At 37.4% G+C, this 24,448-nt stretch overlaps 1 long non-coding RNA gene across 1 annotated transcript; it reads right to left on the bottom strand.

Annotated features, from left to right (window-relative positions):
- On the bottom strand, positions 1 to 24,448 carry LOC139828161 (uncharacterized). The gene is made up of 3 exons (XR_011739514.1): positions 24,389 to 24,448; positions 20,124 to 20,235; positions 1 to 235 (listed from the first exon to the last, which is right to left on the bottom strand). It is a non-coding gene; the product is annotated as an uncharacterized lncRNA (long non-coding RNA).

Here is a 24,448-nt window from a genome sequence, read left to right as displayed (position 1 = left end):
TATCAAAAAAGGAATTTATTCAGTTCCACTCATACTTGTAGTGTAGAGGCAGATGTCTGTTGTTTTAGGATATTCAGACCTTCTCAGTGCAGTTCTTTGGTCAAATGCCAGGCTATACTTGAGGAATACGTGACTCAAATTTTAACTTTCCTTGCAATCCATGATGTTGGCCACAGGGAAAATCCATTTGTAAGTTGCCTCCTGGACAGCATGAAGACGTCTTGATTTCTTTGCCCTAGGAATGGAATACTTTTCACTACGTATCACAGTGAGTGATTCCATTTCCACCAACGAGAAGATGAGCTAAGAAGTCCTTGCATTATAAACATTTAAGCCAACATCTTCCCATAAGGGGTTTGGGCTGAAGAAAGATTTTTTTTTTTCCTCTTCCCCCCATCCCCCACCTCAAAGTCTTGAAAAATGTGACAGAAATTCAGTCATCTCTCAGATTGCTCAGAAACTACCTTGTATGTAAAGATCAGGAAGGAGTAAGAAAATCGTAACCAGAAACAACAAAGAAAGCACCTCTCTCCTGGAGACTGTAACTGAATACATATAACATGTGCAATGTAAGTACATACATATATAAATATACATATTTAAAATAATAGACATGTATATAGATAAACTCTATGATATGTTATATACATATAGTTATATATGTATCAAGAACTAAAGGCCATGTGCTACAGAATTAATATTTTGTTTCTTGTGGTACTTACGACTATTTATGACAAAGTGACACACAAAAGTTGTTACATAATATCTAAACACAGACAAGGGCACAAATTTCTTTCCTGACAATTACATGTTCTAGACTGAGACACATCTTCAAACTTATCTATGTCTAGAGCTAGAGCAATTATCCACTTATGTCAGTGGCAAAGCTCCAACCAACTTCAGCAGGATCAAGGTTTGATCCTGTTGACCAGAGTAGCAAACGTGAAAAGAAATAAAATGACTGCACAATCAGCAACACATAGACCATTGTGGATCTCAACATATATGACTCTTTGGCTTAAAAATGAGTCATAAGTTACTCCATTGGAATGAACATTGAGTCTGCAGTTCAGAGATTTGGACAAACATGTGATAGGGCCATTCTTGATTATCATCCTCTTGAAATACTATGCAAGTACTTTTTTTTTTTTTTTTTCCTTTTTCTGTCAATCTTTCTATATCCTTATTTTCTAATTACATTTGCTTGGGTTGAAATTTTCCATCCTGACTGGAGCTGAATACACATGCAATGGTTACACCTAAATGTAATGTGGTACATGCCTTCTGCCTGGTGAGGCTAAGGCAGGAGCTGTAGCACATTATTCACTCTTCTCTCCTCATGCAATACAAATGTAACCTTACAGTGTGTCATTTCAGGCTGAGGGGTTTGGAAGTAAGGAAACATGGAGACTTCAGCCTTTTTGAGCATAAGGTTGGAGAAGAATGTCATGTTCTTTTTCTCACTTTAAGACTTGAGCAAGTGAATAACCTCCCTGCTTTGAAACATAAGATCTGCCTTTGCTGGAGAGGAGAAATTGATGGTTTATACGTGATGTGCAGTGTTTGTTGACTCAATGGAAAATCCAGTTGACTTTTAAACAGCTGGAAAAAAATCTGCAAAATGATTGCATTTAACAAAATTTAGCAAAATTAATGACACTTTGCAGCTCTGCTTCAGATGTTGAAGTCATATTTAGGTGAAGAGCTAGTACCTTGCTTTTGTCATTTTTCTTTGCAATTCCATCTCTGGGTTGTTGATAGTTTTTCAATGACAGCAGGACATCAAAGTGAGTGAGAAAACTGTCCTGCCTATGTTCTAAATGTGTCCCTTAACATTGTAGAGTACTGAGAGCTACAAGAAGAGATGTTGGCTGGTCTGAATGCCAAAAGAATAACACTTGGAGACAAAATACCAAGATTTTGGGAAGTCGACCAGAGAGAAAAACAAAACTTGCAGGTGTGAGGGACACTACAGATCTATAGTCAGGAAGACTGATGACACCAGCAGGCAAAGGAATTGATGGGGGCACCAACAGCAGGTGAGAAGGCAGAGGAAGGGGAAATTTATTTTTACTTGTACTTCAGGTGGTAAACAGGTATGGCATGATAGAAGACCAGGGTTTAGGTAAACAAAATAACTGTGTCCAGAAGCCACTTGACAATTTGTTTTGCCCTTGTCCACCTTTTACTTTTTGCACAAATGTTTGTGTCCTTGTTTGCTTCCCATCACTTGCCCTTTCTCATAGATTTAAATGTGGATTTCTTTGTTGTGGGAATAAGTTACATATTCCAGTGTCGTTTATGTGGATAATTTGGAACATGTGTTGTGAAAAGGTTTGTATTTGCAGTACTCACATTCTGAAGCAATTGAATGGTGCCAGGGAGAACGCACTTTCTCCCTCTCTCACAGAGACCTTGTGTGACGCTAATCAGAGCAGATTTAGAGAGTGCATAGTAAATAAAGCCTGAACAAAGGGACACATCCTAAGGAGAAGTAAAGAAAACATTTACTAGAAGAGTAAAGTGTCTATTGTGTATTTTGAACGACATGAGTATTACAGGGTAAAGGAAAATCATAGGATTAAAACCAGCCTGTAAGCATAGACATAGCATGATGATTTAAAGTTTCTGGGACAACTGCAAATTGTGTTTTCCTAGGTTTTCTTGAAAACTGGATGTTGAAACATTAATATTCTCTAAACACGAGGTTTTTGTTTTCATTCTGTATAATTGTTTCTATGCTGATTCATAAGTACACTTTTCTGATTATAACAGCTCACCTTACAGATCTTTGAAGAAAACTCTCTTGGCAAAGAGACCTAAGGTTAATGCCTGGTATGAAGCTGTTATTCCCAGCTTCACAGTACACAAAAAATTACTGACGTACCTGAAGAATAAATTAATATTTTACCACTGGTTGATTTGCTGGTAAAATACATCTCTTTAGCTTGAGAATTTTCTGTTTAAGTAGTCTTAGAGCAATTTATTTTGTTTTTAGCTAAGCCTTAACAGTAAACATTATATATATACATATATATATTTGTGTGTGTGTGTGTGTATATATATATATATACACACCTGGCCATCTGAGGATGTCCTTGACGACTAGAAAATAGCAAATTAATATGCATTAATTAATGGCAAGGAGAAGGATTAAGAGAACTATAGGGTAGTCAGTCCACCTTTTGCCCTGAAGAACATTATGGAGAAAATTCTAGTGATTTGACTATTATAGAAACACAAAAACCATGGTGACTGGTACACCTACTTCACGTTCACTAAAGGAAAATCGTGTCTGATCAACTTCTGATTGCCTTTGAGGATGAGATGACTTGCTTGGTGGATGAGGGGACAGCAGAGGATATTGTTTACTTTGACTACAACAGAGGCTTGGATGTGGTCTTCCATAGCAGTATTTCTGCAGCCAAAGTGCTAAAAATGGGCTGGACTGCTGGAAAACTTGCTAGGCTGCCAAAAGATTATGATCAGTGGTGTGAAGTCCAACTGGCAGGTGATTACTAGTGGCATTCCTCAGCAGCTGGTATGGGGCAAATACTGATTAATGTCTCTATTAATGAGCTGAGTGGTGGGAATGATGATAAATCCTCATCGAATTTGCAGATGGCACCACATCATGGGGGACCAATCAATACATTGGAGGGCAGGACTGTCATTCAGAAAGATTTCAGTAACCTACAGAAATGGGCTGACAGAAATGTCATGGAGCTCAATAGTGGCAGACTGAAGAACATAAGGCTAGGGAGAGATCTAAATGTCACTTTCAACTTCTTAAAAAGGATTTATAGAGAAGATGGAGCTAGACTTTTGTTAGAGGTTCACAGCAAAAGGGCAAGAGGTAATGAACAGAGGCTGCAGCAAGGGAAATTGTAATTAGATCTAAGAAAAACCATTTTGCACTGTGAGGATGGTTCGACATGATACCAGGTTGCTGAGAGATTTTTGAATTCTCCTTTTCCAGAGATAGCTAAATTTAAATTATCCTTGCATTGAGATGGTAGTTGGATACAGGCAACTCCCAGAGTGTTTCCAACCTGATATATTTAATGATATTGTGAGGAAGAAACTGGTGATCACATCTACCATTTCCCAAGAAGAAAAAGACATTATTGCTTGATCCATACATAGAGGAGGTCTTAGACAGACTTTCCTGTTTGTCTGAATGCAGGCCAGGAGCCACCACAGTTACCATCCTCCACAAAGCATTCTTCTGACCTCTGAAAGACAAATTTTAACAAAGCAGCACACCATACACATAGCTTAGCTTTATTTCTAGCATAACTGAGAATGAAACTAATCCTGTTTTATGTACTGCTGATAAAACAGAATCTGCACCTTTGGAAGGACTTGGATAAAAATTATTAGTAATTCATTTACCAGCTCAAAAGTTCACAGGTTTATTAATAACTTCTGTCCTAGAAAATTATCAGATCTTCTATCTTGAGATAGTATAAAATCTTTTCAAATACTTTCGTTTAAGGGTTGTAGTTATCCCTAAAGATGTATTGGAGCAACTCTTGTTCTATGTAGTAGTTAACATATATGTAGTCATACTGACTTAGATCAGATGTAACCAATTTCTTACATTTGACTAAGTCTATTTTAGTTTTGACTATTGCATGCACAGTAATCATCTGAATGGCTTAATGTCAATCTCCTGTATGCTATTCATATCATTAATACAGAAGTTTTTGTGTCAGAGAGGGCATAGGAAAGTCAGAGTTTTAAAACATATTTGGGATGTTAGTAATACCATGGTCGTCTTAAAGGAAGAGGAAAGACTTCAATCATTTCAAGGAATTTAGGATGCATTTTTGAGTATGCTGAAAATTTTTTTCATGCTGTGACATACGCCTGAGGATCATCATAAATTTGGCATGTTTCCTGGTACCTTATTGTATGTGAGAGAGCGCTTATGGTAATCACAGTCACCAAAACACATTTCTTCCTCTTTTAACCCTTGTGATACCAGTTCTCAAACCAAGGCACGTAGCTGAAATGTCTCTGTAGAGACTTGGGAGAATCTTCCACCAGATGAGCACACCTTCAGGAGCCCAAATATCCTGGCATAGACTCAACTCATCCCATGTTAAGGTGTGATTTGTGGTTTGCTATCTTGTTTACTTTGCTATCATCTGTGCTTCCTGTATTCTGTATGGACAAGTCAATCAACGTCAGATTGACAGACCAAATGCTACCTCCTGCACTTAATCTGGTTAATGAACTCTTTGACTCCCTGAAGGATGAAACTCCCCTGCTGACTAAGGGTTGTGTGCACTCAGTAGTATGTCACTGGTTTTATATAAGTCTGTACCTTAACAAACACAATACTATTGTCTACTTGAGGGTAAACAACATGTAGCTTCTCACAGGCTCTAAAGCAAAACCAGATAGGAAGCTAATAGATGACAATTTTGAAGTAATGAGTATTTATGGTGACTTGTTCCTCAGCATCTTGCTTTAAAGCATAAGACATGAATATCAAGGTGCACTTGCAAATTAAGTTAATTTAAAAGACATTATATTAATAAAAAATACTGTCTATGCCAATACTATAGTGTTATAGGTCGATATTGCATAAAATCATGGACTGTCCATACACTAATTTGCACTGTAAAATTAGGTCAGAATTAGAAACACTTTTTTCATTTCTTTCCTTCAAGAAATAGGAAACTACTTCTTTGAATAATTTTTCAGAAAACTCAGCACATGATGCAAACATCTGTGTCCATTTTCTTGCTGGCAATACAGCCATAAGCCTGAGGAATTTGCAAATGACTTTTTGTTTGTTTGTTTTTAATTTGTTTCTGTCATATCTGGCCTTGATTATACTGACTTTGCATAGAGGGAAACAGTTGCTTTATATTTTCTTTTTTTTTCAAAAGGCTGTTTTAACTGTAATAATCACAAAAATTACTAAAGAAGGAGAATTCACGTTCAAAGTTTCTTGTAAAAAGCAAATCATGACTGCAGTAAAGTTAACTGATTGTTCAGTCTGTACATGTTAGATAGGCATTGAAAGGAGAATCTTAATTTTCTAACATTTTGTTAGGAACATCAAGATCTATTCTTTCCAAGATGGATGCAGGGCACTACATAGCTCAGGAAACTGGTAATGCAATGCTGAGCCTGTTACTACACAATTGGCTGCCTCAGATTCAGACATGGTGATGACTGAGAGTCATTACCTTTTGACAACTGCTCCATAAATCCATGTCAAAGGGAATGGTGATTCCAGTCCAGTTTGTTAAGGACATCTGCCAGCTTAATAAAATAATCTCTATTATTGGTTTAGATTTCAAAGACTAAACAGGAATAGAAAACAACCATTCAAGAAAAGACTCAAGAGTGCAGTGGGGTTGTGCAAATAATTACTCACTGCCTCCATGCCTCCTGGGAGCTTTCTGGAATTCTTAATTGACTCACAGACCTTGGCTGCTCTTGAACAATAAACAAACTAAAAGCAGTTTGCTTAGCTGTTTTCCATGAGAGAATCTGTGACATTTTCTCACAAATATAAAGATGTTGCATTCAATGACTGGTGCTGCATGTGCAGTTGGAATGAGGATTGGTCTCTCCCAAAAGTAAGAATTTTCTGATCTGAAACTTAAACTTTTCTGAATCTCACGAGAAAGTTTTTCAATCCCACATTTCAACTGTTGCAGTTTAATGCTTACAGGATTACATCTTCAGTGTGAGACAATGATTAGTTCTCTGTTCCAGGGGAAAACAGGATATCTGACAATCTGTCAACACCATAGCTTTTTGTACATGTCTTGTGTTCTTTTGTTCTGTGAATAAGCAGCATAAATGTGATCATAGCAGAGATGTGTGCATATAAATAAGTAGATTAAGACTCTTTCATGCAACTATATTAAGAATAGCTATGAAATTCAGGAATTGAGGTCAGATAATTTTTATTCTGTACCTGGAAAATTATCGTGTTTGTATTAGTGGAAAAGGAAATAAAACAAAAAAATGTTTTTGTTTTTTCTATCAGTCATAGCATGTGCAAATGTTTGGGTATTTCATGATTTATTTTTTTGCAAATGACATTATTTTTTGTTGTGAATTCAGGCTTGATTTTTTTTTTCTTTGCACTACATTTCAAGTGTGATTAAACTTCATAACATAAACTGATTGTATTCAAAAGTCTTTCATGAGGCAGCTACAGACCAATGAATACTCAGCATTTATTTCAACAATCCTGAAAGGTGTGCAGATGGTTGTTGCTCTGCTAAGTTGCATCTTCTTAAGTTAGTTTCTCTGCTGGTGTAAACCGATGTTTTTCTATGCAATTCAAAGGTTATGTTTTAATTTACCTATAGATGCATCAGATCAGAATACTGCATTCCAAGTATCTGTTCTAGGCATATTCAGACCATGTAACCAAAATCTGAGACAAGAACTACCATCTAGCATCTTCTGCAGTGAGGAAGGAAACAGTAGATGCAGAGTTCAAAAATATATATTGTGGGGCTTTGATATCATACTGACACTAAGGTAAAACTAAATTTTTAGGTATTTGTTATTCCTTACCCTTCTCCTCTTGTGTTCCCATTTTCCTGTTGCCTTGCACACAAACATCCTATAGGGCCATCCTTTCAACCCAATCAAGAAATTGGTTTGGGCTAATAAAAAAGGCAGTCAGAGAGAATCCTAATCACAGCCGCAGCACAGGCTAGCAAATGGTTGTGCTATCGCAGTAGAAAACAAAGTGCACCATAGGACAGGGGAAGGAATAGTTTAAGCTGCTGTTGCCACTAAACACTTTGCACTTGAAATGGCAGTTTTAGAGGAGTTCCAATAAACATGTAAGTACTGCTGTATGTTTTCAACAAGATACTAACAGCTGCCCACCAGATATTCTAACAAGTGTAGAAGGAAAAGACAAGTGGGTTTACTTATCGGAGATTAAAACTAATTGGGAAAACTGGTTTGATAGCAGCTGTGTGCCTTTACTTAGAAATTAGTTACAGACATTTTAGAGATGTTGTTTCTAAGCTTCAGTGTACAAATCAAGAAATTTGACTCGTAACCTGACACAAAATAAAAAGTAAAGGATATGAGAAGGTGGCAGATCAGAGGGATCAGATTTTCTGGCTGCTACCTTGATAGCTTTTTAGACAGGACATAAAGGTGACCTCTGATTTTAAGGGGGTGCACAACCTGAACTAGGGTCAATATCACAGGAGAAAATAAAAGACATGCTCTGCCCCTGAGTCTAGCACATAAAACTGAATAAGCTGTCAGCTTTATGTAACTATTTACTCTAGGGTGGAAATTAGTAGTTACCTTAGCAACACTAGTATCATCTGAAACATAGCCTTGCTGAGTCTGATTTACAGAGATGCATTTACTTTGACAATGCTTTAAGTAACCTTTCTGAATGTTTTACTCTATTTTTATGGTGAATAAGATGTATTGCAGCCAAGAAATGGTTTATCCAGATTTCAAAACGCTGCATGCTGGTCAGACCCTTACCTGGCATAAATCCAAAAGACTTCATCACCAATGAAGTACTGTTGATTTATTACAATGGAAGAACAAGTTCATCATTTTAAGCAGCACCATCGTTTATTAACAGACACCCTTTTTACTTGTCAGGTATGAGAGGGTTTGATTTGCTTCCCACGGCATTTGTAATATCGTGGTCATGGAAATGAGAATGGTGCTGCCAGATCTACTGGGGTAATTGAAATGTGCCTTTACCACTAAATTTAGTGCTGGCTTAGATTCCCTTCTGTTGCAGAATGCTTCAAATATTAAGGACATAACAAAGCAGTTATTACTGAAAGCACAGTTTTCTATGAGGAAAGTTCTGAATTTGGCCCTATGATACTGCATGGTTCACATTACACAGTAGTCAAATTATTTAATCCCATAAAGTTGCCACCAGTCTGAGCTTCCTTATATACATATCATACAGCCATCTTCAAAAGATACATTAAAGTATATTAAATCCTATTTTAAGTTACTGTAACACTGAAACACTCTTGAGCAAAATGTCTGTAACTGGTGTTTGTGGCTCTCCTTTAGCTCACAACTTTTTTTCTCTGGGTAAGTACAACAGTGCTCTTCACCTCTAATTTCTGGTTCAAATTCATCCTGGACAACCATTTGCTAAATATTATTCTTGCACTCTTGCTCTCTACTACACTCAAGTATTCATTACAAATGAGCTTGGGCACCCCTTACACTACAGAATGACAGTGCAGTGCAGAATTGAACACATCACTGCTTGAAGGAGATCTTAATAAAGTTCATTTAATTGTTTACATTTCAGTAAATTTAGTGTGCAGAGGTCTAAACAGACACAAAAACACAGTAGAAGCTCTCTTTCTCTGAAATGTTTCAACTATAGAAACAGCTTTCAAGGTGCACATCTGATCATAGTGCTCTTGAGCCATGGTTCACCATCTTGCAGCACCAAACCTCCTTGCAGAACAGCATGAGTGCAAAGACTGGGCACTTCCACTCTGAAGTTTTCATTGCTGAGTTACTAAAAATTCTCTTTTCTAGCAAGCTATACTACAAAACAGCTACCATATATTGAAGGTGTCAGGAGTTAAGGAATTATTTCCTAAGAACACAATGAGCTTGCAAGCAAATGTCATGGGGGGAATGGGTTCAGTTTAAGTGACAGATTAAACATTCTTTTAATTGCCTTGAGAGCTGCAGAAGTGTTTAGAGAATGGATGATCATGTGAATTCCAGTGCATCTAGCCCTGCAGTGTTGCAAGGGCACAATACAAGTGCATGAAATAAGGAAGATGAGTAAAATAGAGATGTATAACAGCTCTAGAAAAATAAGAAATCAGAAATTTGTTTTTCTAATTGTAAACACATGGATAACAGTAATAGTTCCACATCTGAAAGTAAAAGAAAATCAACTCTTTGGGTGCAGAGGAAGAAAAGCAAACATTTTTTGCATACATTTTTGGATCCTGTGGGTTTCTTCCATAACAGTTCCCTTGGAATTTCTTCTTTCCTGATAGGAGGAACTAATCTTTATGTACAGAAGCAGTCCCTGAAAAAATCATTAGGGCAATGAATATTTCAGAAAGAGCATGTGGAGCACTTCAGGGAGAAAGGCATATCAGCAGTAAACCTGTTCTGAGAAGCTTTATGGCATTTTAAATCATTTCCTGGCCTCTTTTTTGCATGTTATATTGGCAACATACATGCATCACGATTTTGAAAGCTGAATTTTTCCTCACTACAAGGCGAGAGTGTTACTGATAGCTGTGTAATAAATGTATTATATTTCATATCATATTTGTTGCAACAGAGCTTGGATTCTGGTTTTCGTTTTGTGATGGGGGTAATGATTGCCCAAAGAGTTGGCAAAGAAAACCAGACCTTGCCAATTTAGGGATATGTGAGTTAAGAATATGCTACTGAACACAATGAGAGGCGGAAGTTGGCATCTTGCTGCTGATCACATGCTTGTCTTCCTTGCAGTGACATGCTTCTGGAAAGTTCACGAGCTCTTTCTCTGCCTGAGTTCCCATTGAAGTCAAATGAGCTGCTTTCACCAGAACAAATGTGTGCATTGTCTCTATGCAAGTTAGGGGCTCAGAGTTCTTGCTGCTTGTACCTTTTGTCCTTGAGACCAAGCACAAGTAGGGACTCCAACTTGCAAAGATACCAGTGAGGTATCATTTGTTTCCTTCTACAAGCCACAGCACCCCAGTGATGGGAACCAGTTGTGGTCACAATATCCTTTGGAGGCCTTCCTGCAAATGAGCTTACCCACACAGCTCAACATCCAGGTCCATTTCAGCACATTCACCTGCAACTTCAGGAACACATGTGTCTGGATCCTCCACACTTTTAAGGCCAGGTAAGCTAAGAGGAAGAGGACTGTGCAATTTTTTTTCCTCCTTATCTTTTCTAGTCAGGAAAACAAAAGTGAAGGAGCACAGTTTTCTTGTCTGGGAGCTGCCCATTCCATACCACCATCAATAGCAGGCTTTGTTCATCTCAGTCAGGCCAAAGTGCTGTGCCTGCTGTGGTGGACAAGGTCTCTTCAACAGACCTCCAAGTCTCATGTGACTGACAGTGACAATGAAGAGAGTGTTTTTTTGATGTTTATATTGAATTGTACTATAGTCAAGCTTACTTTCCTCTCAATTTGTGAGCAATAATTTCCAATGGAATTCTCAGAGACTGGACTTTTATAGTCCAGTCAGCTGTTCTGCCCAGCCTGTCTGCAGCTCGTTCATCCATCATAGCACACGACTCTCTGTTGTGCAACTGCATCCATAACAGCTCCTCTGTGCTGCTGCTTCATCTTCATAACACTTTTTCCCTGCTCCAGCATGGGCTCTCCCATGGGCTGCAGTCCTTCAGGATAAACCTGTTCCACCATAGGCTTTCCACAAGCCAGAGTTTCTTCAGGAAATATCCTTCACTTTAGCATGGAGTCTTCCACAGGCTGCAGTGTGAATATCTGTTCCAGCATGATCTTTCCAAAGGCTGCAGAGGAAGCTCTTCCAGCACCTGGAGCACCTCTTCCCCTTCCTTCTTGTCTCACCTCGGTGCTCACAGAGTTGTTTCTCACACTTTTTTTGTTCTGTCTGTCTATTGTTTTCTGTCATTCCTTAGCTATGTTTTCCTTGGGGTGCCACGAGCTTGGCTGATGGGCTCAACTGTGTCCTGTGGTACGTCAATTGTGCAGCTGGCTGTGTCTTGCACAGGACAGCCCCTGATCTCTTCTGGCACTTGGGAGTTGCTGTTTTTTACAAAAGTGTACCATGCCTGGTTGGAATGGAGTTAATTTTCTCCATAGCAGCCTGGATGGAGATTTACTTATGAAACTGTCTTCACCTCTATGATATTTCAGCCTTTGTTCTTTGATTTTTTCCCCTATCCCACTGGAGGGGTGAGGGGGGTGTGAGTGACTGACAGGGGGTTCAGCTGCCGACCAGGGTTAACCCACCACAAAAAGTCAGGATTTTTCCAAACAGGTGGCCCCAGGAAGACAGCAGCTCACAGCTTCTGCTGAGTTAGAAACCTCTGCTTCATGTATAGATAATATACTTGTCACAGCTCAAGGCAGCTTGTGTCACAGATCAGGAGCTCCACAGCAGAAGGAACCTCTCATTATGGGGGAGGAGGAGAAAAACTGTCTTGAGATGAAACCTCACTAAAAAGGTCTTAAAACAAATTTTTAAAATGAATAGGAATAAATTGCCAGGGCCAGGTGTCATTCACCCATGAATATGAAACTGTTGAACTGCTAACTGTGGTTTCCAATACATTCTTTGTATCATCTTCAGTACCCAAGGAAAGAAAAGTGGCAAGTATGATAAAAACTTTAAAAAAAGAGCTCTAGAGCAATCCTGGTTAATATAAACAAGTAAATTAGTATTATCATGAGAATAAAATTGGAAGGAGCTACGAAATATAGAGAATTAATTAGCAGACCCATGAATAAATATGATGCAGCAAATGAAAGTCAATAGGTTTTTTGTAAGAGGAAGCCATTTCTCCTTCTGTGTGACAGATACAGGTGATACAGTCGATGTCATTTGCCTATTTATGTAAAAAAGCCCTGAAAGACAGGGCTTCCTGAAAAACAGGAAATTATCATTAGGAGGTGTCTTTGTTGGCTGATAAATAATTAATAGGTTAGGTTTAAAAATGGAAATTCATTATCGACGAGGCCCCAGATCTTTTGTTTGGAACTTACAGTGCTTGATACACAAGCATATTTTGAACTTGGAGAAATTGTGAAGTTGGAGATGATGATACCAAGCTGGCTGTAAAGATTCATTCTGCTCTGAGCTATTAAATAATAGAGTGGTAGGAAACAGTGTCAATACATGCTAAGTAGTAGATATTCCCAGTACTGTGTATGTGTCTATATATGTATGCATATGTGCATACATTTGCAGCCATGATGAACTCTAAATAAGCTATCATGCAGGAGATACCTTAGGTTCATATGAAACTTATTTTCTGAGAAGTCAAAAAGCCCCAAGTTACAACACTATGTATATTTATAGTATACCAAGAGTATGAATACTGTGTGACATTGCACTTACCCCATCTCAGAAAGGAAACATTAGGGCTCAAAACAGGTTATGGGAAAAAGTAAGGTTAGTGTGGATTCCACATAAGAAAATATTAAAAAAGCTAGGATGCTTTATCATGGAAAACAAGTGGATGAAGTGGAGTTATGGCCTAAAAAGTCAATAGTTAGTGTGGGGGGAAGGGTATAGGTGACAATACCTAGATGTTATATAAGAAGTAAGGAACATGCATGGAAATTATTGGAAAATAAGATTAAAACAGGTAAAAATGTTTTTCACTAAGTATAAATTGTGTTGAACACTGCTACACATTTCTGTAGGTGTTTGTATACAAATGAGCTCAAAAAGGACAGCAGCACTGACAAGCGTTAAACCTTAAGGGTCTGCATTTATCTGTTGTCTTAGAAAATCTGTATGTCATAGTCCACCAGAATAAATGTATCAGCATAAAGATCCCAAGGATCAATTTAAACTATGTTACCTAAACATTTCTTCTGAATCTGTCATCTTACAGTCCCTGTCATGATGGAGAAATTTAGCCTTTCAGTTTAGCTTCTCTTTCTATTATTTTAGAGTAAATAAATGTAAATGCAACCCTTATACGTACACACTGAATCCCCTCCTAGATTCCTGACAAACTTAGTGGAGATTTGGGAAGGGAGGGGAAGAAATAAAATTTGAGATATTTTTTGTTTAAACTTGTTCTAATAGAAATATTTCAATCTTTCAGTCTTAGTAATTTTTAAACTATTTTATCTTCAAATGATTTGTTTAAATGTTTAAAAACAAGTTACCAGGTTAATCAAATGTTAGTTTCCAATGAAACAACGCTTCATCTTGAAAACAGAAAAAAAATGAGTGCTATAAAAAACTGTGTTCTTGGTATTTACTGACTGTTAGATAAGCAGGCATGTTGATAATCAGTATCAAGAATAGATGGTCACGGATGCTGAATTTGTCATGTCTACAGGTATGTCCAGATAAGTGACTGGGAAAGCTGAGATATGGGAAAGCACATTTTGTCATTTCCTTTAGTTGTAACCATCTCTATGAGAAAAAAGAAGGTTTGTCTTGGAAGATTCTGCTGTAGTGTGTATATAATCCTAGTGATACCTAATATTAATATTATATATGTATTTTACTTTGTTTTACTACTGTATATATAATCTTTTAAAAAAATAAATTTGCTTTACTTAATGATACATGTATATATTAATAACAGAAGAAAAATTGGGAAGAGAAAGGGTGAATGTTTCCAAGCTAATATAGAAAAGGACAAGATTTCTCACCTGCAGGAAGGGATAAAGGCCAAGACTTGCTAAAGAAGCAACCTAAAGAGGAGCTCCCTAGGCTGTAATTAGGCATCTGTCTGCTTTGCTGTGATGCCAGGCACCTACAAGAAATCATGTTGAGAGCTTGGTTGCTCAGCACTCTTCAAAGCAAACAAGTACCTAAATATGACCGTTGGGAACCTAGCTTGATGCAGCTATATTTAAGATTATCTGAAATGCAACACCCTTTGTAAGAAGTTTGTAGCAACATTTGGTCCTGGTGGTGTCTCTCATGATTTGGACTGGAAAAAGAAAAAAAAAAAAGTAATATTTTGAAACTTCTGAAAAATAACAGTACTTTCTCTGAAAAATCTAATTTATAAAATTCTCATGTCCTTTCCCTCTTTCTTTCTGTCTTATAAATACATCTCAGCCTTTAAAGGACAAGTGACTACCTTGTGAAAGTGTACTTTCAATGTTGCTTTTCAAATTCTAGATCGGGGGATGTTGCCAAGATATATCCTTCTGTGGCAAATAATTCGCAGATGCCAACTCACTGGAGAATCCAAAAACTTTGTATTATGCCAATGTAACTTCAGCAGCATTTTTCTGGACTGAGGATTAAGTTTGCTGAAGCAAAAAAATACCAATCTGCCTGATCTGTTTGAACAGTATTGCTAAACGTGAAGATGATTCATCAGTGTTCCTTCTCTAATAGTAACTATCTCAAGTGGGCAGTAAAGAATGACCAAACTGACTATCAGATGGGAAAGAGCAGAAGTTGGAATGGTATTTGCCTTGCTCACTTTGTACTTGACTGTGTGTCCATGCATTCTCATCTAGAGTTGCAGGGGTTGCTCGAGCATTTAATTACTTGAATCCCAATGAGGTGAAACTGCTTGGTTCAGGAGACAGAATAATAAAAGTATTCTCTTGAGGTGCCTATATCATTTTTTAAGCTTTAGTGACGAGATAGAAATAGTCACAGATTTTAAGTGTTGCCAATAATTATATTCAAAAAGTGTGGAAACCAAAAGCCTACATTTTATGCTACACCCATGTTCCTCCGGGAACAGCAGAAGAAGGGAGTGCGGGCTTCCCAGTGAGCTGCTTAATTATTTGGCTGACTGCACACCAGCTTTTGCCTTGTCGTAGCCACTGTTATAAACTGCACCAGTTGATAAGGTGCCAAAAGGGGAGAGTCTGGGGGTAACCCCCCTATTCCTGTATCACTGTGTAACTAGGTCAAGAAACAGGAAGACTGGCTTCCCATTAGCTCACATTGCTCAATGCCTACAGTCAATACACGAACTATAGGTGTATTGCCAATATCAAGGTGGCGAGAAGGATCAGAGTAGCCAAGAGACTCAGGGAAGAGGGAAATGTAAACATGGTGTACACTTGGACTGTGTATTTCCCAAGTATTTGTGGAAAATGGATGTCTTCCAGCTTTGTGTATGAGTGGTGGACGTGTATGAATGGGGTGTTTGGTATCTAAGTATGCAGCTACCCTGTGTCAGTAATAATAAATTATATAAACATTTATTTCTCAACTTTGCTACTTTACCATGATTGTGTGGGTTTCTAAGCTATTAGTTTCTTTTATTTTGAACTAGTTTTTCCCATATAGTTTGCATGAGGCGGTGAAGGTTTTTAATGTAGAAGAAAAAGTGCATGGACTGTGGATACAAACCCAATAGGAGAAAAACCTCACCAAAGAAATCCAGATAGTCAGTGACTCATGTAAAATATAGCTTGACATTTGAGCATGCAAGATGATTCGTGGGATGTGGCTTAAACAAATCCCAATTTTCTATGTCTCTTTATAGATGAGGCTGTCAAATCTGGAATAGAATATACGATTTATGTTTATTTTGAGGTAGAAATAGTGTTTCTGATTTTCAGTATGCAATAGATGAGCATTTGCCAGTGTATATTTGTACAAAGCCAAAAAAAGAGCGCATACGTGGGCCAAACAGGAGAACTAGAATTGCAGGCCCTGATTCTTCTACACAGTGAGATTTATATTGATACATTCATTGAGCTGAATGGCATAACTTTGTATTTTTGCACTAGTTTAAGTAAGGAAAGTTCATACTGTCGGAATCCATATGTTCTGACTTAGCTAAGTAGAATGTGAGTAAGAACTGTTCCCTTATATATGAACAATTCTTTTCAGGCTTCCACTTAATTATAGTCTGTGGACTATATAAATATGACCCTTTTGCCAACTGGGAGATCATCTGAGCTCCAGCTTGACAAGCCTTATTTAGAGCGTGGAATTCTTTCACTTTAAATGTTCAAATTTCTTGGATTACCTTCAGTTTAAGACAAAGTATGTTCTCATTGGATTTGCACCTGAAAAGGAGCTGTGTGATAATCAATGCTAAGTTTGAAGAATGGCAAAAAATAAGAAAATAAGCACTGAACTTTTCTCACATTGCTTTCATTTCTCCTGGGAAGGGAGGGTGGGCAGGAGAAGACATAACAGGCCCTTGAAGATTTGGCTGATACTTATTCACATGACTAAATATCATAATCACACAGAGATGTACTCATATTCAAGTCATGAGACAAATTATCTCCAACCTGTGTGGGAGGAGCTCCGTCCCTTTTCTGTTCTGATCAAGCAGAAACCAGAGGTTCCCCTTTGCGTCCATTCACAAACTGGACAACCCTCTGCATGTTTAGGCAGCTTCACTGAAGGCTGTAACAGAGCTACCATTGGATGTACCCAGGATATATGCATATCAAAGACCTCAATAGCACTGATTGCTACATGCAGTTTTTTAGACCAACATAGCTATTCTAGGTACCATAGCTCAAGGAGGCCACTTATTGCACCTAACTAGTCTCAGATTGGTCCCACCTGTCTCTCTCACGTTTTTCATCAGGTTTGAATGCAAATATCTCAAAGAAGTACAAAAAAGTGAGAGTATAACTTTCATGTTTCTTAATTGATTATTCAGAGCCGTATGGTTATTCACTCCTTTTCTGAAGATGATACATGGAAATCTTCGATAGAACTTTGCTGAAACTCTCTGTGTTACAGCACATATGAGCCAATCCACAAGGTTTTTCTCAAGCACGTAATAAATTACTGTGAGAAGCAGACAGAAAAAGAAGAAAAGTCATGATAAGCCTTGTGTGTTCTTGTTATAATTGCCTCCTATAGTCACTCATATACTCATAAGGTTTATGTGCTGCCTCTTCCTCCAAGCTCTACCTAAATTCCTAGTTTAATCATATGTGCCTTTCTTATGGTTAGTACAGTGATCTGATTGTGCTAGTAGCATTATTTTACTGCCATACAGAAGTCTACATGGAAAGCAGGAGGTGATAATACAGTGCAGTGCAATTTTGCTTTACACTGTACTTGCCTGTTTCTGTAATGTATTCACTTTCACTTCTAATACTATTTTGGAAAGACAAATATCATAATCCATGGATAATTAAGAGGCTAGAATAATTCTGTCATGTCAGTGCTTTCTTAATCTGCCCCTAATCAGATTAAACACCTTAATTTAGAGGTTATTGACACTGCAGATTGCAGAACTCCTAAGAAGACTGATACAGCCTATCATGTCATGGAAATTCATGTGATTTTAATGGCCATTTGTAACTTAAAATGCTTTTCAAAAGTAGAAAAAGTGTTTTAGGAACAGAAGAATCCAAAAGTATATTTTAGCACAAGTTAAAATGAAAGTACCCATTTCTCAGGCTATTAGCAGGTTTGTCTTGCTTATCTTTTCAGAGAGAAGTAACAAAAACAAAGTCTTTCTTAAAGTTTTCTGATAAAATATGTACTACTGTAATGCCTGTATGTGTGTGTATATATATATATGCACAAAATCCACATATCCTGCTATTCATGCTTAAAAATGCGTGAACTGTTTTCTTAAGAACTTTTTGCGATTTGGAGTTCCACAATGAGTTGCATTGTAAATATCAGTAACTCAACACCAAATCAGTCCATTAACTAGAGAACCCACATGCTGTTTGTTCTTTGTTTCAAAATCCATTATAGTCACAAATGTTTTGGTATAGTTATTGGCAATAGTCAACATGTAGGAGGACTAGTTTAAACTTGGAATTTATGTTTTATACCCAAGTGTAACTCACAAAATGTGCTTTGCACTTAATAAGAACATACTTTGATCACAGGCTGATTGTGTGTTGCTAATGGGATTTTATGAGATAAAAATACAAAAGATACCTCAGGATGTATCAGGAAAAGCCTTCTAGTGAAGATGAAGAAACTCTAATTACAAAATTGCATCAGCAAGTATGGCCAAGTATTATTTTAATCTCTGCCACAAAATATATTTGAATAATTGTCAGTAAAATTAAAAGATGTTCTCATTTCATGATGTCGTTAGTTCTCTTCTACCGATTTATTTTTTCTCTTGACAGAACAATATGTTTTTAAAGTATTTAATTTATGAGTGTGTACTTCTGACTATGCCAGTCAGTTCTGAAAACGAATTGTGACCTTGACTCTGGAAGGTTATGACTACTTTATACTTAGTCTTACAGCATAAGCAATCAGCACACAACAGGTAGTGCCTATTCTCTCTTGAACCTGCTTTGACAAAAGAGGTCATCCCAAAGTATCTGTTTTCTCACTTGGTGTATTCTGTCAAGATTTGTATCTAGTTTTTAAGTTAAAGTAATTTTTGCTCTCATGTTAAGACGGAAGGCCAAATTCATCCTGAATGAAATGCCTATTAGATTTGTTTTAATACGGATAAGTTGATTTCCTTGTGTCAGGTTTCAGTCTAAAGGAATTGCTTTAAATAATGTCAAACAGCTTGTTGTACAACATATACAGTACAACAACTTTAACACATGGGCTCTGTGATTTTGAAATATCAATGGACAATTGATGATAGAACAGTGGAAGTTATTAATTTAGCTCAAAGAATATAATACTATTCTTCACATCTCCCAGATTCACACAAAGCACTGAACCAGTTTTTTTCCATTATTAGCACTATAGACTTTATACTGATATCTGCACAAAATGTTATTATATATTATGCATCAATTGTCCATGTTGTAATCTGAGAAATAATAGTGTTAAATTGTTTTGGAGAAAAAGGCTACTATTTGATAAACTATGTCCTTTAATGTCATTTAAGAACCCAGGATGTTTTTAACAAGAGAGGGAAGCAATGAATAGGACAGGCATAAGAAAAGATAGAAATTATTGTACTCATATCCAATGCTAGACTGAGAAAGTCTCTCAGCTAATTATTTGTAAGATGGACTGGCTACAGGGTTGTAAACTGATTAGGATATAAATCACACCATATGACAGTATACTTACTACAGGAAATTTTATCTAACCTTTATTACCAAACGTATTCTGCACTACAGATCAGAATTAACATTTAAATTCAGCCTGCTCACTCCCCTTCCAAAGCCAGAACTTTGCACATTCTTATTTAAAATGAGAGTTTTTAACACAATAATTTTTCTCTTTTGCTTTCTTCTGCTTTCATAATTCTCAGAACTGTTTCTCTTTCATTTAGATGGCAATTACAGTTCTCCTGCTGGTTTAGATGGCAAGCAGATAGAACCATAGTATCAAGAATCCACTGATTTTTCATGAACAGCTTTTAACCTCTATGTTCTCCATTCTATTATTTTTTTAAGTTGTGCGTTCCTCTTATAGTTTATATATTAGGTAATGAAATTTCTCCATCATGCACCAAAGTCCATCTGCAGTTAAGTTCATATGCAGACATGACACCGGGACAATCCTTCTCCTGAGAAGCTTACCCTTACTTACCCAAAACAGATACCTGAATCAAGCAGGTGACGTATATGTTTGTAGCCTCGTGCTGCTATAGTAGATGACAGCCACAGTACAGTTTTGATGTAGAAAGAACATCGGGAAACCCCTATGGAAGACATGAAACAATAAATTAATGATTTTGCGGTAGGAATAATGAAATAATTCTGGTCAAAATGACATTTGATAATTTCTTCAAAATAAGTCATGAGATTTAATTGTTAAAACTTAGGTACACAGTGTCAGTTGAGATGCCATAGGCATTGTGCTGGGCCTCCACCTGTGGCTCATAACTTGGAGGAAGCAATATAGCTGAAAATGTGGACTAGGAAAATAACATCAAGGCCGAAACATGGAGATGACCAAGCAAAAATGTGTTCTTGGTTGTAACTCTAGTGACAAGGGTGATGGTGTTAGAGTGTGTTCACACCAAGGAATCACTCATATTGAGGATAAGATAGGGTGTCCACCTTCAAAAGGGACAGAATGGCCTTCAGTCTCAATCATGCTATGAAAGTCATGGTGTACATACCTTTGAAATCTCTTACAAGATCAGAGTGTACCAAAGGGCCATCCCGAACTTACATTTTTTATCATGTTAGAATGGCTAAGCTTCACTAGCTTTTGAACATCACCAGTCATTATAGTCAATGGCCTGGAAACAAGTGCTGTTGAACTATCGCCGTGTCCCGCTCAATTCTGACTCTTCAACCCAAGTAATCAGGTAAACATTAGAATTTGAATTTGTAGACATACACTATAGCAAGCTGATACCTTACCTGTATAAAAAATGAACAGAATTGACATTTTCACATCTTGTTTTAAAGTTATTTCGAGAGAGGACAAAGTACTGAAGAGACTTAAATTAAGTGAGTTTCAAAGAAGTCCATTTAACCCAAAGGTTATACAAAGTACTGAATCTGTAATATGATAGTTGTCATGGTAACGTTTGGTTTATTATTGATTACTTGAGTAAATAGCCTCCAAAATCCTGTTTCCAATTTCAGACTGCAAAATAAACCATTTTAGTCTGCAGTTCTTATTACTTGCATTCATTTGTACTGTTCAGTAATTAACAAACTATCACCTTTTATTTGTGGTATTAGAGGTGTTGTTATTCTTTTAGTCTCTGTTCTTGCTCACAATGTGAGGGGAGCTCAGCATTCAAAATGAAAAATGTAATCCATACCGAAGTGATCTTTTTTTTATCCTGTTGAAAACAGAAATGCTTGCAATGCCTTCAGTATGTCTGCCTTTACCTCGTGCTCCCTCAAAATTATCTACCACATGTCATTGGGTATTCTGAGCTTGGATTAATTAGACTTTTGACCCTCCTGGTGATGATGAAGGATTTTTTATTGCTATTCTGTCTGTGATTCTAGTAAGCCTCCCTATTGTTTTTAGCTGTTGTGGAAGTTGCCATCTAACTGTGTTCATGTTTCACTCCTTAGAATTCCAGAAGATACATTGTTTCCCATTTATTTTAGGGACCATCCTGATAAGAGCAATTAATTCCAGAAAAGTTCCTTATTGTTGTGGTGTTCCAGAAACATCTCTAAAGAATGAGAAGACGTACTCAAAATTGAGTCAGTGTTGGCCACGCTTCTGTGGCCAAAAATATTTCAACTTTCTGAAGGATATTTGCTGTTGAAGGCCATATTATGCCTGTCACTATTATAGCACCTATTATTTTCTAGGTAAGTAAAAAGACATGATGTTTCTAAAAAATATTTCTGGAATATTAACAGGCACATTTCTTTTGTCTTTTTTAACAAAACCATGTCTTTCTATTGCTGATTAATGTCGTCAGCAAAATGAAGGTCATTCAAATGTGTTTGGCCAGTGAGATGTCTTGTTGCCATGTATGATTATCTTCCTCTTGATTCAGACAATAAAAATGCAAACAGTAGCAGAGCATAACAAAGCCTTGCTTTACTCTTTAGCTTCCTGTGCTAATTCTTGGATGATGATGATCACCTCTGTATAATCAGTATGATCATAAAGGACTTGGAACATTTTGATTATGTTGTCCTAGCACTTCCTAGCATTTTTTTTCAAAAAACTATTTCTCAAAAGGTATTTTATATGACAGTACTTTTTGTCATAAAAATTATTTATCATTCTACTGTGAGGAGATTGAATATGTATCTTTTGTGGGATTATTTTTCCAACCTCCAAAACCCAAATTATTTTTGTTTTACTGAACAAAAATGTACAAAAAAAAAAATCCACATTTATGTATCATATAGTTGGAAAGAAAAATTATACAGATGCATAATTACTAGATATATGTAAAATGAATAGAAGAGACCTCTACAATAAGTTGAATTATCACCTTATTAAGTGTATACTGCTCAGAATTTTCCCCAAAACATCTCTATGTAGACATCTATAATTTCTGTTCTCCAGTCTGCTATCACTGCAGTCATCAGAGTCACAAAATGCGTACAATATCTCCAGCAATGTCATACCTCTGGCCTACATATGCTGCAGTGTTTGACTTTGTTCTCTTCAGGATACCTGTCATCTACAAAGCAGACAGCCTGCAGCTTTCCCAATCTGGCCATTTTTGGATCTTGGAAGAACACTGTGAAAGCACAGGGGCTACTTGTCATCATCATCAACACTTAATTTTTCTGTATTTTCAGTATATAAGAACAGAACGCAATACTTGATATTTTGAAAGAGAAATTAAGATACATATTGATTGGAAGTGTTTCACACAGCTCTTTCTATATCTGGATGTATCTGTAAAAAAAAGTATTCAGATGATTTCTAGCTCTATCTTACTCTTCATCTTTCCTAGAGTTTCACTCTTAAAACCTTAGCATCAAATTTATAGCTAGCAGAAAAGATTATACTTTCAAACCTTGAGCAAGTCAAGTCCAATTGTAAAATGCAGCACAATACTGCAAAGAACTGGATATACTGGTGTGGCAGGATGCAAACCCCCCTCTCTCCCCCTCCCTCCTTCAGTATGGAAGGAATAGGTACATCTCCCTCTCTCTCTGCTGTTTGACGCTAACAGCTTCTTTTGTTTGGCCCCAGAGCACCCTGGCCAGGGCCATTAGGAGAAGGGAGTGCCGAGGCGTCAGTGAGCCGCTGGGTGCCTGCGGCCAGTGTGGGGGATGTTTGGAGGCTTCAGGGTCACCCCACAGCCAGTGTGGGGGTGCAGAGAAGCTTCTAGAATGCCTACAGTCAGATCTGATCAGCCTATATAAAAAACAGGACTCTCGTTGAGACTCCGCCCATTGTCACGGGTCTCTCGGAGCACGAGCAAGATGCTACCGCCGAGAGCCCCCCTCCCCGGGATGGAGACTCCGCCTGCCCTGCCACCACGTGTGTGAGTAAAACTTCTCACAGGATTGCGAGTATTTTTATACTTTCCGCACACATATGCACATGTAACTTTCCGTGTTCAATATGAGCACGTGTAAAACTAATCCTCGCATAATTGCGGGTGTATTTTCTTCCCATGCTTCCACATAAGTACGTGTAACTTTCTGTGCACATTTGCACGCGTACTTTCCGTGCTTAATACAAGCACGTGTACCTTCTGTGCACATTTGCATGTGTAACTTTCCATGTTCAATACGAACACGTGTATAAATTATTTCCTCGCACAATCGCGAGTGTATTTTCCTCCCATGCTTCAACATAAGCACGTGTAATATTCCTTGCACATTTGCACGTGTAAGTAAATTAACCCTCGCAGGATTGCGAGTGTATTATAAATTTACCCTCGCAGAATCGCGAGTGTACTAATTTTCCATACTCACTACGAGTACGTGTATCTCTTTAAAAATAATCCTTCACCGTGTTCAGGCAAGTGTGTACTCCTCCCGGACTCAGGGATGGTTCCAGCACTGTTTTGGTGAAGCCACGTGCATGCACTCTGTGGACCGCCTGCTGTATTAGTTGCTGCCCCTTAATAATTTTCCTCAACTGATATCCGAATCTGTATTTAAGTCACTTCTGGAGTGTTAAAACCCTGTTTCTCACCGGTTTAATAAAAGTTGTTTTGGACCCTGTTGTCCCTTAAACTAACCATGGGATGCCTCCGTGACAACTGGTAATTTTCATAGAAGGCAACACTAGTTATCTTTTAACAAAATATTGAAAGTTTACAGATACTAGTCCTTTAGGAAAACATTGTGCAATTAATTCCTACTGTAGATGTGATATGATACTATACAGTATTTATGTCTAATGCATAGTTTATATTGTAATAATACCATTGTCAATCCTTAAAATGTACTTACTCTATTTGGTAAGGTAATATCAAGGAGTTAGGAATGGATTGGCAAACCTGGTTCAGCAAG

Source organism: Patagioenas fasciata, chromosome 1 (assembly GCF_037038585.1).
Source record: "Patagioenas fasciata isolate bPatFas1 chromosome 1, bPatFas1.hap1, whole genome shotgun sequence".
In the NCBI taxonomy this organism is placed as follows: domain Eukaryota; kingdom Metazoa; phylum Chordata; class Aves; order Columbiformes; family Columbidae; genus Patagioenas; species Patagioenas fasciata.
This window is presented reverse-complemented; position numbering and strand designations above follow the sequence as displayed.